The sequence below is a fragment of the Sander lucioperca genome, chromosome 22 (genome assembly GCF_008315115.2).
Source record: "Sander lucioperca isolate FBNREF2018 chromosome 22, SLUC_FBN_1.2, whole genome shotgun sequence".
Taxonomy (NCBI): domain Eukaryota; kingdom Metazoa; phylum Chordata; class Actinopteri; order Perciformes; family Percidae; genus Sander; species Sander lucioperca.
This window is the reverse complement of record NC_050194.1, coordinates 18,984,636-18,999,252: the sequence shown is the minus strand read 5'-3', so window position 1 is coordinate 18,999,252 and position 14,617 is coordinate 18,984,636. Positions and strand designations below refer to the sequence as shown.

Here is a 14,617-nt window from a genome sequence, read left to right as displayed (position 1 = left end):
TTGCATAAGCTGTAGTAGAGAGTGCAGGTAGGTGCCATCTAATATATAATCCCTGCTATTACCCACGGGAGGCCTGAAAGGAGGGTTAGGAGGGAGGAGGGGGGTTTGAGAAAAAAAAGGGGACAAGGAGCATGATTTATCTACCTGGGAACGCTGAGCAGCCAAAGAATCTGGAGGCAGCATTTTCATGTGGAAACCTTGTAAGTCCAGTTTTACCTTAAACTGAAGGATTCTGGGTAAAACTTAAATGGGCTGATTTACATTCTTGAACATGTGAAACTATTTCTAAAACTGGAAAAACTCGAAACTAAATGCTCACAAGTGTTCTTTCTTCTGCTCTTGCAACTTCAACATATTGGAGATACAAGGTTTGCACCTGCCAGCGGCGGGGAGCATGCCGAGTAGTTGCTATGGTGACGTTCTTGTCTAGCCGAGCAAAAGGGAGGTGTTGAGGGGGGGTTCTCTCTCTCCCTCTCGGTTTCTCTCTTTTTCTAGCCCTACCCATCTACACCCCTTTTCCGTCTGCAACTCAATGAAAACAGGCAGTCAACATTTGCTCTATGACATCCTGGAAAATTAGTTGTCATGCTTGAGGATTTCCATGACAGCCAAATAATGGCACGAGCTAAAGAGTCAGTGCTCAGAAGGCCGGATAGAGTGGAATACAGAAAAAAAAGATCATAACGTTAATTCTGCGTAGTATAGTTTTCAATTTTCACATAAGTTTCTGGAAAGCACTGTGAGGGAGTATTTCAAGTCACATATCATCTCAAAGTTCATAAATAAATAATATGAGGTCTGACAGTGTGGAATCAGATCAAGCAAACTGTTGAATAATAGAAGAACCTTCCTGTAACGCAATCGGATGCAGAGCATAAGGCTCTAGGAAAAACACAGCAACACATAACAGCTGCTGAATGCAGAATATGATTTGTATGTAATACGTCTAGTTATGTCCCTTCTGTGTGTGGAACAAGCTGGAGTCCATTTAAGGGTTACCATTTGTGCTCTCTCACAGCATGGACTTGGCAGTGCTGCTGCAGCGACAGTCCCACCCAGACACTTGAAAAAAGGTAAGAAAAGATAGCCTAGAGTCAGAAACATGTAATTGGTATGAATGGGTTTTTATCTGCCAACCAAGCTTCCCCAGGTTGTGCCCTAAAGGTAAACTGACTAATTCAAACAACAACGCCCTTTCTCACATACTTTTTTTTATCTTTATTAAAAAACAAACTCATTTCCTTATCTTTTCTAAGCTACAATAACCCAATCACCAGCTTGTTAATTTCAGTTTATGTGAGGGAAAGCAGGAGCCCTGTCACTGACAGTGTGTTGTGAACAAGGCAGCGCTTAGTGACGGTCTACAACTATCAGTGTATCATTTCCTCACAGTCATACACCGATTACCACAGTGCATGTGATAAACACTAGATAAATATGGCCGTTACTCATACAAGATTCATACTACATTTGGATTTGAAATGACAAATGGCTGCCAACATGTGCTCATGTTCTTCTGATCTTAAAGTTGTATGACTCCACGAGGCAAGAGGGGAAAAAAGAAAGTTCCTAGAATTTCTTCAGATTTGAGATTAGGTCCATAACAGCTGCTAATATCTGTAGTCAGAGCACTAGCTGTTTGTGGCTAGTAAACATAGAGCGCAAGAACACTTGCATTCAAATTAGCATTAAGAACATGAGGTGAACATTTGCTTCACATCCAAAATGAACAAACATAAAAGAGTTTTCACAGCAACAAAACACACACACACACACAGGCAGCACACATAAATGACTAATCATCTCTGGCGCAGTATCAGCTCTCTGCTCTTTGGCAGGCCAGATGCTGTGTGTGTGTGTGTGTGTGTGTGTGTGTGTGTATAGAAGCAATGTATTTTCTATACATCTATATTCTGCTTCATCTGAGGGTGTAATGGATTGTCCAACATGTGGACTTCTGCAGGTGTAAGATTTACAGCTGCAGACACACTAAAACTCTCATACAGCTGTTATTTTCCCTGACAAGACCCTAAGCTCAGCTGAAAATACATAGAATCAAGGTGACAAATTCCAGTGCACGCACACACACACCTTTGACTTGTCCACCTCTCCAGGGTTGTGGTCAATCCGATTACAGCATCACACCGAGATCTCCAAGTGCACCAACACAAATCCATTTATAGAGATAAGCTTTGAGGGCAAACGCTGCCACACACACAGCCAAAGAAAAAGACAGAGAGAGAGAGAGAGAGAGAGAGAGAGAGAACTTCACCCACTGAGGAGCCATCTGAGCCGCAATCAGGCCACAGCATCGGTCCAGCACAACACTGTGTTTACAGAAGTCCTCTCTGACCTGCCACTGTGTGTCACTTCCAAAATCACAATAAACAGTTCAGTCCTCCATAAATGGGTCCCAAGATAAATCTCAGGTCACGAGATGATTAACAGAATAGGCAAAATGTATTTCTCTAACACAAAACATGGCAAACATTATACCCACTAAATATCAGCATGCTACTAGCATTGTCATTTTGAGCATCTTAGCATACTGATATTTGAAATGTATGTAGCTCAATGTATTTTGACTTATATCTGCATATGATTGATAACTAAATGTCCAGTTGTCTCAGGAGTTCCTGTGATTTTACCCCCTAAAAGATGCTGTTTATTGTATTGTTTGTCCAGTGAAGGTCTGTGAAAGTTAGCAATACATTATGTGCTGACATTGTGTGGGCGCCCACCACTTTTTCATTACATTCCATCCTCCTACACACCTTCCTTATGGGCTTGCATTCGGTTATATGCTATTTTGGTTTAACAACAATAAAAAAAAAAAAAGTACCCGTCTGGACCGCCGTCAATCCTGGACCCAGACATGACTTACAGCTGGCCAGAGGCCTCAAAAAAATCTTTAGTTTGTAACTCGTAAAACAGAAATGATTAAGTCTTCCGTCCCACAATCCGATACACATCCCTTCAGTGGTGGTGTCTCTCTTCTCATCCTCCTCTCGCATCCTCTCCCAAAGCTTATTCTCCAGGGCACCTGGGAGCAGCTCAAACAGAACGGGGTTAGGATTAAACAATTCCCCAGCTGACGATTCTCTGCAACACTTGAACTCCATGAACCTGACCTGGTAAATATTCATGACAGACAAATAGTGGTATTCCAAGACAAGGGGGTAGAAACAGTAGGCAGCTACAAACCATTCTCTAATACACACCCAGAGACTGACAGTAATGGGCATGTAAGAAACATACACACCCACACAAAGGAGAAAAAAAAACGCCCTATGGATTTCTCAAGCTTTCGGTGTGCATCCTTCTGCTCAAGGCTACATGTCTTGTCTGTCTGCACAACCTTGTCTGGGAACGGAGATGTTTCGCACATTGGTGAGAAAGCCATGAACGCCTCCACTTCTTTCACAGAGTAACTGCCAAAAGTAGGAACCAGAATGAGAAACCAAAACACAAATCTAGCTGTGAAGCAATATGAAACGATGCTCTCTTTTCAGTTATCGGTTTATTTATATACTTGAGATCATTGCGACAGAAAGGACAGGCTGTCTATTGGATGATTAACACACATCAACAAAAAGACCTGGGTGAGAATAGTTTTAAGCTTGGCTATATGGAAGATACATTCTTGCCATAGGCTGTATAAATAATACAACACTAAATAACCCTACTGTCTCCATCCTGTCTATAGATCTAACATCTATGGCTACTGGTCAGATTCTCTCTCTCTCTCTCTCTCTCTTCTTTGTGATTGTATAAAGTTGACTCAGAAGACTTGCTGTCCACAAGCAGGAAGAGAGACAGCTTAGATCATATCCTGTGTGTGAACTGTGGTTTACAGCCAAACACTGGGGGTATATAATTAGCCGGACTGTGAGAACTAGTAAGAGAGAAGGCAGCGCGTCCCCCCCAATAAAAAGAAAGAAAGACTATAGGTCTAGGATACAGGAGAGTAAAGAGTTGGAGCCATACTTGGAACAGCTCTGTGTGCGCCATCTTCCTGTCGAGTGTGACAACTCTGGCTACACTAACACAGATGTCATCGTTTGCTTAACGCCAGCTCAGTTGTGTGGCATATTAAGCCAGATTAGGGAAGGAAATGGCACACAAAAACTGCATATTTGTGAGCTAGGACCTAGAACATTTGTTGTGGGTGTGTCTAAAACTCATAAGCCAAGTATTAGTTTGCTAAAATGACTCATTCTGTAATAAATATGGAAAACGAAATATTGAAAGATTAGTAGTCTTTACACACAAGCATAATGTTAGATGAAAAAAATATGGAGAGACAACTTTTGTTAGTTCCCTCATGGGGCAAAAAATTTAAATCATGGCCGGTGGAAGGAGTGGCTGCCCGTTCTGTACCAGAAACCCAATTTGTTCAAAGCATTTTGAACAAATTTATCAGAATGCTTTGGCTAAAAAAAAAACAGCACTATAAGAGCGGTGAGAGTGAACCACAACTGTGGGGAACTGCAGTCGGTTGGTAACATTTTCGTTGGGTTTGTCACTATGAGTGACCCCTAACATAGGCAGTCATATGATCCATTTTTAATCTAAATACATATAGCCTCTTTAACATTTATTTCAGGATTTTTGGACATAGTCTAATACACTAAGACAGTACGAGGCTGCTGTAATAACTTGAATTAATCTTAAAGTTAACGAATCACGAAAGTCAAGAACCAGTGATCTCACTACTACAGTTGGACACCCCCATACTGTCCTGAAGAAAGTATGCCTGCGACAGGAAGTAGGAGCTCATTGGAAGAATGCCTTATGAACTTAAATCAACAGGATATGGATGATTTGCGGGGTAACATCCACTGCACTCAGGAGCAGTAACCAAACCGGCCTGAAATAAGGTTCTCAAACCTCTTTGTATCTTTCTCTTCAAATGCCTCACTTCCGCTGATCTACAGGCAGGGCTGTGCGCTCAAGTAAATACAGTAATCTAGTCATCAGACAGAGGGGACCTTGCACCCCCCAACCCTAACCTCCTTCCAGTAAGTAGTCATGTAAATACTCAAACGCTCTGCTGACATGTCACGTAAAACATGCTGAAGGCCACTGGCTGCAGTTTAGAGGGCAAAAGCATCATATTTGCAGGGCTGGTGGCAGATGCACTGACCACAATTCCAATATTCCTCAAAATTAAAAAGTTACGATGGAATTACATCTATTGTCGCAGACATGTTGTGCATTTTACGAACAGGCCCGAGAAAATTCAGTCCTGTGTGTGCCACACTTCAAACAATATCAAAAACAGGATTACTTCTTGGATTGCAAATTATCCAGGGGCTTAGATTACAGATGCAAATACCCTGGTTGGAACTTTAATCTATTTCCGCAGTTAGAGCGACCCAGAGGGAAATCATGATTCAGAGAGCTGAGAGAGAGGCCTGCTGTGGTACTCTATCTTTAACAGGTAACAGGAAATTGACCATTCAGCACATCATCTACAGTAGCTGCTCCAGTCAGCCAACGGACTGATAGATGACAAGTCACACTCGAGCTGCGACACCATTGATTTTCTTCGCATACAACCCAAGACTGCTGATTCAAGATAATGTTACATTTTTAAAAGGCTTTGCTGTGATATTGTGGTGATAAATTCCACCCATGAAACTGATAAATGAGTTCAGGAAACACTGACGGGTGGGATTTATTTCCAGGGCATTGATTTATATATCAGGATGATGTACAGTATTTATAGTTTATTGTTAAATGTGTTCTCTCATTTCTGGTGCAGTATCAGGCTTTTAGAGACAAATGGATCACAGAGGAGGCTGCAAACCTCCAACCACCATGTAAGACTGGTTTTCCCATCTTGAAATGAAAAGCTGTCCTCTGTTTTAATAAGCATATCCAGAACTGTCAAATACTGTACATCCAGTGAAACACAGTGCCGCTTAATGACATTTCACAATATTTACCAAATCACAGTTCCTTGCGATGATATAAACTGATGCCCTTTGTGATTTCGATGTTAGCCTCTATTGATCCGAAACATCAATGCTCTTCTTACCCTTGTCTGTAAATCAGACTAGAGCTACAGTAAATATCACTGTGCGCAACGCGACTGATATTCTGTAACCCTTTATCTTTTTACTATCCATGTTACTGTCGACCACGCTCACACCAAGTCAGCTAAAGACATCTTTTTCTCTGTTTTGGCCTTTCATCCACACTAAGCTGCAGCTTTTCACACCTCAATACAAGCTTTTTACAAAACCTGACTTTTTTGTGTGCGCAAATTGTACCCACAAAAAAGTGAGAAGCAGTTGTGTGAAGAATGAAAAAAGATTGAGAGAGAAGTTAAAATCTTGCATACTCTCTCACCTACACACACCTGGACCACTGTATGAAGTGGGTGTGCTTGATGGATTGTCTGTTTGGAAAGTTACAAAGTTCCCAGTCAAGGTGGGTTTTAGATAGAGTAACGATACATCGATCTGGATTGATATATCGATTCAATAATCAACAATCCAATAGCATCGATGCAAAGTGAATATATTGATAAATATCATCTTTAAGATGCACCTTTATTTTGAAATTCCCACTTTATATTAATTATTTTTATTAAAAAGAATAATGTGTTTTAGTTTAAATGTATGTAAGTGCTCAGTAATAGAATTGTCAAAACATATTTTAGTTGCTTTTTGTGAGCTGAAATAAATAAATGCGCATATGAAATAGTCTCATACCAATCGCAGGCCCCTAAATTGAATCGAAATTGCGGCAGACTTTGTGAAATATATCTTTGTCCAAAGAATCAATATAATATCTTATTAATATCTAACTTGTGATTTACACACCTAGTTCTAGATGCTGTTCGCTTGAAGCATACAACATGCCTCCAAGAAGACACATTTCTATGCGTCTTAACCATTTAATAAGCCACAATAAAATCAGTGCTTCCTGGTAATTCAGTCACTCTGACAACAGAAACAAAAACACATGCAAACGAGAACAACTACATCATTAGTTGTGCTGTATTAAAATACAGTAGAAATTACAATGGAAAAAAAGGAGGGGACAAAGCAGAGGTTTAACCTGACTGTCTGTTCCACTCCTTAACAGATGTTTGCTGTGACGAACAGTTTTGGAGTTTGCTAAGTAAAAGACGAGGAAGAAGAAGAGGTTTAGTCATTTTCCTGTCGTTTAGGTGGTTAGGTGTGGAATGAGATCTTTATGAAATCGACTTGAAAACACGACTGTGGACACAGCGTTTTCAAAGTAACCTAAAAGGAAAGGACGGGGGGGGGGCTTGTCAGAGAGTCGTGCTACCAGTCATGGGGATTACTGGTGTGGATCATTGGAAAGAGCTGAACAAAAGGCCCACGTGCACAGCTCTGAGGAGATGAGATAAGAAGGTGCAGGTGGGGGTTCTGGTGGAGGAATGGGGGGGGGTGTTACTGATCATTGTGCCAAGCTAGCAGTTGTGTGATGGATTTCAGACACATCTACTCATCTACCTCTGCATCTCTTTGTATAGAACAAAGAGTAAAAGAGCCCAAACAGTTGAGGATCACCATTTTGCCATTCGTGTCATTTGCCCTCACTGCATGTCATGCATGGGTGAGCAAACACACTGCCATGGTCCTTTCGCATGCTTAACACAGGCATGCAATTATTGTATTTATCAGCGACACTGGTCTCAGGCATGAATACTTTCAGGAATGGAAAAAAAACAAATACACAAAAATAACAATTTGCCATCAGGAAAGCTGATTGAATTCAAAGTGAATCTGTGGATATATCTGACAAATTCAGCTACATGACAGCGCTGCATTGTCTGTGCTGGTATCAGACAAGTGCAGCATCTTGGCGTACACAGCAAACAAAATCTGAACAGGATATTGCATTCCTCATGGCATAAGCCGTCAGCAGCCTCCTCCTTTTTTAGAATCAGTGACATTACACAAACAACTAACAACAGAGATGCTATGTCAGCCTCTCCAGAGGGTCAAATTGTGCAGATTAGACTGTCATTAATACTGAATCTGGATTATAGCAATCCTGAGGCAGCTCTATAGCTACAGATTACTTCTATTCCAGCCGCAGCAATGAAAGACAATGGCACTTTTTGTTCCCACGGAACTGACAGTACCGCACAGTAACAAAAGGAGGACTCATTTCTAATAGGGTCAGGAGTGATTAGACAAGCGGCAGGCCTGGCAGCCCATTGAGAGGCCCAAGATCCCCCAGAATCCCCCAGAATCAGACTGGATTTGTCAGATTACGACTCCAACACCAACTCCAACTAGCCGAATAGTGTAGTTAGATGTTAGTCTGGCTATCACCAGAACAAGCTCAATCTTTTAAGATTTAACATTAGTCTGGGGAGTCTGCTCTGTATTTTCTACTGCACAAGAGGCGTGATCAACAGGCATAGTTCAAATGACTCTGTACGCAATTGGATAGTCCTTCAACCAATCAGACCAACGATCCAGATGACGTAGCAGCAACGGCGGCATCAACGGGTTGTTGCACTTCGGTGGCCGCTATGTTGAATGTAAACAAGAAGCTGCTTGGTCGCTTCTCTATCGTCATTGTGTTAAACCCGACAATAGCATGCCAGGTGGATAAGTCAGTTTGTGATTGGTCCCCGCAAAATTGTAACAAAAGCAGGATAGATAAATGTACAGGTGTCCAGCCTGAGCTGCAGGGCGACATCAAATCGCCAGCAGATCGGGCTGGGTTTACCCAGTCTAGTTAGATGTTGTAAAACGGGTTAAAATGGCAATATAGTCTCTAAAATGCGACTTTTGATATATTGTTATAACATGGCCCTGTAGAAATAAACAATAGAATATATCTTTGCAGGATACATCAGAGTGACGAGTAGCACTTTACTGCGATAAACAAATGGCACCCAACTGTCTAGACATCTTAATATAGGCCCTATCTTGTTATGGCAGCCTATCCATTATGGTCGTTGTAAGCTCTGTTGTGCTTTTGATGCATAATTTATTAGCACCCCACAAAAAAGTCTAAGATTTTACAGTAAGTCTTACAGACTTAAAAACTTCATGCTCAGACATTTCTAAATGGCATGGTTGTTTACTGTATCAGCTTAATAAAAAATTGCAGTATCATGTTATTCTGACACAAACCATACCAATGTTCCTTTCTTATGGCTTCAAACTGAAATCTGAGCAGTAGGGAATAGTATTATTTCAGGTATCTTATGAGATTAAAGAAACAAATATTTTAATATATTGGGTTTCCTTAGCCTTCCTTCATTCACAATAAAAAATGTGTTACTGTTATTTCAAAACAAAGAAACTGAAAAAAGACACCATGAGACACAAAGTAGAGAGAGAGGATCAGTGGGAGTAACTGTAAACAGAAAGTGAAGACAGGAAAATCTGAAGACCGAGGGGGCGGCGGCGAGGAGAGAGACTAAGAGAGAGAGAGAGAGAGAGAGAGAGAGAGAGAGAGAGAGAGAGAGAGAGAGAGAGAGAGAGAGAGAGAGAGAGAGAGAGAGACCTATCCTAGCCCCACAAAAACAAATGACATCAGAGTAGCTGCCAATCAGCTGACGTGGCTCAGAGAGCTGTTAGAATTCACTCCAGCTTTTTCTGACACTCTGCTATCACCCATCAAAAAAGCAGAACTGCTCACTGAAATGGAACCATGGATTAGTGGAATCTCACAAAATGCTTTCATACAGACCATACATTCTTCATTGTAACCTACAGTGATGACTGTTGCAGATGGTTTAAGCGAGTAAACAAGCTCAGCCTGTTATTCTTCATGTACAAATCTCCTGTAAAGGGATTCTACAAGACACTCAGTCTAATTCAATCCCAGACTTATTAAAGGGAATCAATTTAGAGGGAATTTTTTAAAAGCAATGTGTCTTATTGAGTTCAGTGGTTTAATTAAGTACAGTGGTTAATACGGCTAGCTCTAATGAACTTAGTGAGACGCATCTTTGGTAACGAGGCATAAACCATTACAAATGGCAGTGCTACAGGCGCTCCCATTGACTGCCATTTCAAAGACGGCTATATCATCATCATGCCCTTTATTGAGTGGAATCACGGTTTGTCATTAGAGCAAACAACATTATGGATCTATGGACTGCACTTGTGTAAATAAATATGAGGAATCAAACAAGTCTCTACTACGTGCTAAACTAAACCCCATCCCCATTGTCCAATGACAGCTTAGCAACCGTAACTAGGCATAACAGGCGTGGCAACTTACAAACTAAGATCGATACACAATATATAAAAAATCTGGAGGGTGTTACAAACACACAAAAGGAAAAGTGTAAGGAATGGGATAAACAGTGTGTGTATCTGCTCTGACGTAAGCTACAAACGTTAGCATAACAAGCTAACTAGCGTATATACAGTAGTAGTAGTAACTCAACCTGGCATTACTTCCAAGACCAAGAGTTTATCATATAATTAGCTAATGACACTATGTCGTTGAGTTACAGGTTATATATATTGGTAGTCACCCAATCAGACTGTAGGTAGCCGATAACTCATTACCGGAGATATTTGCCCAAACATACGCAAAGCCTTTTCTCTTTTAACAAAAAGAACTGAAATGTAGCCTACAGTTTAAAAAAACAAACAAGGGCGCCTGGGTAGCTCACCTGGTAGAGCACGCGCCCATATATAGAGGCTAACTCCTCGACGCAGCGGACGCGGGTTCGACTCCAACCTGCGGCCCTTTGCTCAATGTCATTCCCCCTTTCTCTCCCCTTTTATGTCTCCATCTGTCCTATAAAAATAAAGGCTTAAAATGCCCAAAAACAAACAAACAAAGCATAAATCTAACCACTGTTTTACTTGTCCAAGTATGTAACAGAATATGTTAGAACATTACAAAAGTCTGATTTTAAAGTTTTTTGCTTGGGACATGTAGTGTTAGCCTCAGTTATTTAGCATCATATTATGTATGCAACCATCAAAATAAAGAACATTACAAGCAAAGTTGCCCTGAGACAGCGTTTTCCAACAACTCACAGAGCTCATGTTACCTTAATGAGCTACATAGCTACTAGGACTAGACATTAGTTCTGTATTGTTTTGTTTTTTAAAACAGGAGCGGCACTTCTTCTCAGGATGTTGACAGAAAATCATTTCAAATCTAGTGAGCGTCCAAAGGTCAAATGCGGAGTGTGCTCCCGCTAATCAACCCACCTACTGATCCAGAACAACGATTTGAACTCCTTATTTAATTACCTACATCTATGACACAAAGTAGACAGATACTGATTTTAACGATACCCATTTTGACAAGGACCTTCAGAGATACTGTGACAATCCTATGGCACCGAAATAGGCTGTGCCTTTCTCTGATTCATCATAACCAAAAAGTCCTGCGCTAGAAATAAAAAAATCAATTACCTGACTTATTGCATCTGAATTCAGAACAAAACAGTGGACCCCAGCTGTTTCAATGCAAAGCACATTGTTTTTGCTGATTTCTAACAGAAAACAGACCGATCAGCATGTTCATCTGGACAGTGAGCGAGTATCATTCTTTAATGACGGCCAGTGTGTTCGAGATAGATAAGGTTGTTATTAGATTACCAGCTATAGGGATAAAAAATATTCTATCAACAAAGTTATGCAATCAGGGCCCACACAATAAAATGCAAAGCTAAATATTAACCAGAAACAAAACAGTAATGCATTGGATCACTTTGTAGAATTCCAGGTATGTCTACTCTGCGAGGCAGCAAGATAAAAAGAGCTGAAATAACAAAGCAAAAAGCTGTGGATTTATCATTAGATGATAAGCTGTGACTCCGTAATGGGTTTCGTGAATTAACAGTACATTGTACAATTCTGTCAACTCAACTTCCCAAGTGTTGACATTAACTCATATTCCAGGTTTGGCATCAAACCAGCAACGTTAATTAATTTGCATTACTTAATTAGAAAATTTATTTCAAAAGATAAATCCAACAAATTAGTTCAGAACCCAAATGCTGGCACGCCCAGGTCATCTCTGGCAACTGCTGTATGCTTTAAGAGAGGAGATCCCAGAAGCAGCCCTTGCCATCACCCCAGCAGGATCTGAAGGAAACATAATTGAACACATGCAAATGAACGATGTGTTAAAAATTCCTCTTCATCATGGGGGGATGTATTTTGGCAACAGCATCCACACCTCCCTGTGTTTCGTCTTTCCCAGTTGTGCTTGTGGTTGTAGTTTGAAAAGAAATATACAGCCACCCCCTATTTTCTCTCCCTCTTTCTCTTCATTTCCCCTCCACAGCTTACACCCAACCCCCCTTATGGGTTTAGACAATAAGCAATTACAGGCGCAGGAATGTGAGGTGAAATCTGTGGCCTGGAGCCTGGAGGTTTTATATCAGACTCCACACTGATATGATAGTAACAACATGGGTGGGAAAGCTATAAAAACAACATTTTGCTTCACCTTCCCATATTTTTGGAGCTTGTGGAAAATGACAGCCATAGTGGCGGCTGGTAGTATCAAGCTACCGCCGGCAGACTAATGAAAACAATCACGCAGAGCCGTTGGAGTTCTGGCTGTTTTCAGGACAACAGTGCACAGCGCTGAAGGACCAACTGCTCACTGGTGCAGCCACACATGAGAAGCAGCGTGCAGCTCGAGCTGAACATAATGAAAATGGACTCAAACTAGTCTGCACTAATGAGTTTTTACCATGAGACTGAAGGCATCTCTCTGGCTAACTAAGCGGCTAACTAGTCCCCTGCTGGGGCCCAGCTGCTGGATGTAATAGTACAGTAATGAATGGAGAGCAGAGCCTTTTACTTATTTCCTGTTGTAGTTGAGCCAAGTTGGAAAGGCAATACCGATGGCTCAGAGCTGTGTTGGATGTGTCAGATTTGGTTTTAAATGCTGCCTAGGACAAAACAGGCTCAACATTTTTCTAGAATCAAATACAACACAGCAAATCAACACTGCAATACAAAACAGCTTCCTGTTTGGGGACGAAATCCCAGCATGCTGTGCTTCTAACAAAGCCGGCAGTGCTATAGCATCTACTGTCTGCCTCACATAGCTCATCCCAGGCAGTCATAAAAGACTGCAAATGAGGGAGTGTCTTCAGAGAGCAAGGCGTTTTCCCTCTCCGGGGAGGACAGATCTGATGATCAAATCCTTTCCTGTCTCCTTGTTGAGCCCTTCTCTGCGGCAAACAGAGGGTCTCTCATGTGTCACACTCTGCTGCCCACCAGTTTTGATAAAAGGCCTAAAAATGTACAGCCCAGAGATTGCAATTGCAAAAGGTAAACAAGGAAATCTGGAACTAATTACAGATAAATTCCACATGTACAATCCCTGACACACATTTTAGGAAACCTCATTCTGTGCAGCAATGCCAATCAACTGATAGAGTGGTATACTATAACCAGGTGAAGGTGAATACATTTTAATAAATGTACTTACACAAATGGGGCCATCCAGTGTGGTTGTTTTCTAAAGCACCTGTGTTATTTCTAGGAGGATAACAAATTAGTCATTGTGCACAGACACAGCACATGTAGGAAGCCCAAAGGGAACGCAGACTCCCAGTTTTAAAAATACATATCCCATAATGTATATCTGTCTTCTGTTTAGGCTCCAGATGCAGAGAGACTGAAAGCGGGGAGGAAAAAGGTTCGAACAATTCAGAGTTCACCAGCAGTAAAATAGACGTTTGTGTGAAGATCCACCCACTGACTAGGGTTGGCCTACAAAGAGAAACACTGTGATATTCAGCCCTGGGACACATCATTATTATGATTACCCTGATCTCTAACCTAATTTGCCTCCATGTCTTGGTTCTCTAGGAGAAGCAGAGAAAACACTTGTCGACCTTCTTATCCGACAAAACAACTGTCTCACTGAACAACGTACCATGAAACAGGGAGGCCCAGAGGACGAGTGGGTGGATATAGGAGGAACTAGGCTGCATGTTACTCAATTATCATCACCATGTGTAGCTAGCACTATATTTCAAAGACTTGTGGTGCATTAATGAATGAACTTGTTAACAGCTCCAGAGTAAATCACAACCACTTCCTTTTAAATCGCAGTTTGTGGACTTGGATATGCCTTTTTTTCATTTGAGTGGGATACCTTAATGTCCATTTAGGAGATTGGTTTAAACTAGAGCTGAAACGAGTTCTTGATTAGTCAATAAATAAAACGATAGAAAAACAAACAATCTGGCAAAAATGACTAACATTTGCTTGTTTTAGTTTCTCCAATGTAGAATGTGAAGCTTTTCCCAGTTTTATATAACTGTAAACTGATTATTTTGGGTTTTTTTAACTGTTGGACGGACAAAACAAGATGTCTGAAGACCACTCCTTATACTCTGGGAAACTGGGCATTTTAGTTCCAATTTCCCCCAAAACCTTAGGAATTTACGGAGCCAAAAGTTGTTGCTTCCTGCTGCATGCTGACCAGAGTAAGACCACAGATTTACAGTAATGCCCCATTACCACAAGTGCATTAAATCCTAAAGTAAAAGACAAGGAGGTGAAAAATGGAAGGAAAATGCAAATGGGCTGCTGATTATTAACCCTCTAAAAAACACAAGAATGCTAAAACTACACAGCAATTTCACATTTTTCTGCAGGGGGGGATCAAT

The 14,617-nt window shown here is 41.1% G+C and overlaps 1 protein-coding gene and 1 long non-coding RNA gene across 3 annotated transcripts in view; one reads left to right on the top strand and one right to left on the bottom strand.

Moving 5' to 3' along the window:
• Positions 1-14,617, bottom strand: part of ptprea (protein tyrosine phosphatase receptor type Ea) — a 55,851-nt gene that overhangs the window by 30,917 nt on the left and 10,317 nt on the right. The gene's annotated exons all lie outside the window — the stretch shown is intronic.
• On the top strand, positions 1,020-13,836 carry LOC116061155. Its single transcript, XR_004107662.2, has 3 exons — positions 1,020-1,073; positions 13,607-13,706; positions 13,812-13,836. It is a non-coding gene; the product is annotated as an uncharacterized LOC116061155 (long non-coding RNA).